Source organism: Echinops telfairi, unplaced genomic scaffold (assembly GCF_000313985.2).
Source record: "Echinops telfairi isolate 266 unplaced genomic scaffold, ASM31398v2 ScPeMD7_11;HRSCAF=52, whole genome shotgun sequence".
NCBI classification, from domain to species: domain Eukaryota; kingdom Metazoa; phylum Chordata; class Mammalia; order Afrosoricida; family Tenrecidae; genus Echinops; species Echinops telfairi.
Window position 1 is genome coordinate 14,317,856 of NW_022103908.1, and position 3,267 is coordinate 14,321,122.

General features: G+C 38.9%; 1 pseudogene; it reads left to right on the forward strand.

The window, feature by feature from the left end:
* The first annotated feature begins 392 nt into the window (after positions 1 to 392).
* LOC115868472 lies at positions 393 to 863 on the forward strand (annotated as a pseudogene).
* Positions 864 to 3,267: the final 2,404 nt, after the last annotated feature.

The window sequence follows — 3,267 nt, forward strand, 5'->3', positions numbered from 1 at the left end:
GAATTAAAGAAAGTGTTGACACACCAAGAACATATTAACTGTCACTGAACAATTTGTACAGAAATTAAATGGGAACAAGATGTACTGTATACAAAAAAAGAACTCAGGAAAACTGTTGTTAAAAAATCAAAGAAAAGGCTAGAGATCACAGTTCCAATCTAATATACATGAGTCAATTGAACAGCAAAAGGTGGTGGCATAGTGCATACACAATGAACTGCTAAAACTGCAAGGTCAGTAGTTTGAAACCACCAGCTGTTCTGGAGGAGAAAGACAGGGTTTTCTACTCCTGTGAAGAGTTACAATCTGAGCTCGTGTGGGAGGCAAGCAGAGCTGGAGACCAGACCAGAGGCCAAATTTAGCATCTGATCTATGGCCCACTGTCCCGTAGGATGATCAAGGAAACCCAGTGTGTGATGGCAGAACCAGTTCCTGGCATTAAAGTAGAACCATATGAGAGCAACCCGTTATTGCAACCCATTATTTTCATGTGGTCGTTGCTCCCCCCATCCCCACCCCCCCACCCCACCCCAGGATTCCCCCTTGGAGGGAGGGACCTTTAAACTTCAACTACTCCTTCCAGAGGAATACCCAATGGCAGCTCCTGAAGTACATTTCATGACCAACATTTATCAGCTTAATGCAGATAAGTTGGGAAAATATGTTTAGATATTTTGAAAGATAAGTGGCTCCCAGCACTGCAGATCTGCACAGTTTCCCTAGGGATCCAGGCTTTGTTAAATGCTCCCAATCCAGATGATCCAGCAGCAAAAAATGGAGCCAAGCCGTGGAAGACCAATGAAGCCCAAGCCACCGAAACAGCTAGAACACGGACTAGACTCTATGCCAGGAATCATACGTAAGTCGATCTGATCATCAAGTGTGAATCACTTCTCCTGTTCTGCCAAGACTTCATTTTTTGGTCCGCATTTAATAGACACAGTCTTAGAACCATTATAGAATAAAAGCCCAGACATCTTCAGTCCTATGGTGATTAAATGCACATTCGCAAAAAAAAAAAAAAAAAGTTTACTGTCTGGAAAACCCACAGGAGCAATTCTATCCCGTCCTATAGGTCACCATGGGTCAACGCCGACTCAATGGCAGTGAGATTGTTGTTTTATTTTATAGATAAGAAATCAGACATGAAATATTTTTAATCGATATCAGACATAGAACAATTGACAGAGCCAGGATTAAAATCCTAATTTGTCAAAAGCCACAGGTGTCGTTTTTAAATCACCTCACTACAGTTTTAATTAAATGAAAAGAAGGGTAAGCAAAACACAATTCCCTGCTCCCTAGTCAAGTCTGACTTACAGTGATCCTACAGGACAGAGGAGAACTATCCCTGGGGGTTTCATAGACGGTGGCTTTATCAGAAAAGGAAGCCTCCTTCATGTCTTGATTTTTCCCCATAGAGCAGATGGTGGTTTCAAACTGGTCGCTTCGCACCATCGGGTTTATCCAGTTGAGTAGGAAGGGCACTTGCCTTCTCTGATTCAAAGAAAAGACCCTCCTCCTATTAAAAGAAAGATAGGATCCTATTCATCTCCTTTCCTATTCTAAATTACCATAATTAGCATTGTGTGCCTAGAAATGTGCTCACAGCGTAATACAAGTCAGCCTTTAAACTAAGGAAAGGGGTGTCTTGACATGTAAGAATCATATGGATTTTTGTAGCATCCATCTGAAAGAACTTCAAGAATTACTGCTGAGGAGAGAAGGGAGAAAAAGGGGAGCTAAATTGCTTAAGTAATATTTAATCAAGAGCACATTTTCAACATGGTCTGAACTTGATTTCACCCTTATAAGGATAAATAGAATGCTGCACCTTTAGGAGATTTTGGTTATTAGGGAGAAACCAGAGCCCTTGGTGGCTTTCCCAGTTGATGCCCTTTACGCAAAAACTTCTAAGACCTTCATCTCAAAGTAATGAGAGATCAGAAGGCTATCTCCTTACCAGGAGCACCTGAGGGGCCAACAAAGTCTTTTGAAGAGGCTAACTGCTCTCCAGCTGTCTCTATCTATAGTGCAGAAGGCAGACTTGCTTGGGGCTTTGACATTCAAAGATCAGCTCTTGCTTAGGACAGCTGACATTTCCGTTTTGTCCAGGAGCTGAACTTGGATGAACTAGAGAGATGATTTGTAGTCTGCAGGAAAGTTTTCATATAGAGAGGGCATTCAAATCCATAGGTCTCTATGAGTTGGGGCCAACACATTGACACCTAACAAAAAGTGTATCTATAACATATAAATAAAGTACATTTTTACTCACACTTTTCAGAAACACTTTTATAAAACTTAAGATAATGGAAACTTAACTGGAATTGTTTCTGAATCTAACATGGAGTCATAATTTCCTCATGATTATTTGATTCTAGATTATAAATTGGCCTTTGCGAGTAAGTATATATCTTATCAATTTCTTTCACAAATGAAGTACAAAGTTTCTTCTGCAAAACTTGTATAAAATGTGATTATATAAAACCTATGTAAAATATAAACAATTTACACTTTCATATATATATTCTTTCAGTTAATTTTGATTTTACACAGTGTTGAGTACATTATTCAGTGGTAAATCAAAATGCTGTATAATCACCAAAAAAAAAAGAAACTAAACGATGATATATCGTTGAATGTGAGGTTTGGGTGGTAGCATGACTGGGCTGAAATGGTGGCTTCATTTATTACCAGGTGTTGGACATTGAAGAAGCACTTCTTTTTGTATCTCAGTTACTTTGTCAATCAAAGTATACTTTCCACCTAAGGATTTTGTGGGTGGTTAAATTATGTAAAGAGATACTGTGTCTGGTGTTTAGAATAGTACCTATCATGTAGTCAGCATTTAATAAATATTATTATTTATCTCTTCATTACCATAGTGGGATTTGAAAAGAAAGGAGTTCATAGGGGGCAGTGAAGAGCCCAGCCTTAATATCCCTACAGTTAAAATTGGGGGCATAAAACTAGTGCGATGATAAAATTGGCTTCTACTGGGAGAACAGATTATAAAATAATCAAGAGATTTGGAAGTTGGTTGACATCATATTGGTAGCTTGAAATGTGTCTATATTAGAAATATTCATGTCACTCAGGGTGTCCTGTCTTCTGAGCTAATTGTTAAATATTTACCAGGATGACATTAAAATTGAATTTATTATCTCCAAACTTGCCTTTTCTACTACAATGGTGCACTGCTCACCTGTGCAGATGTAGTCACAAGGATCCTGTGCCTAAAAGAGACAGCACAGCGCTGATACG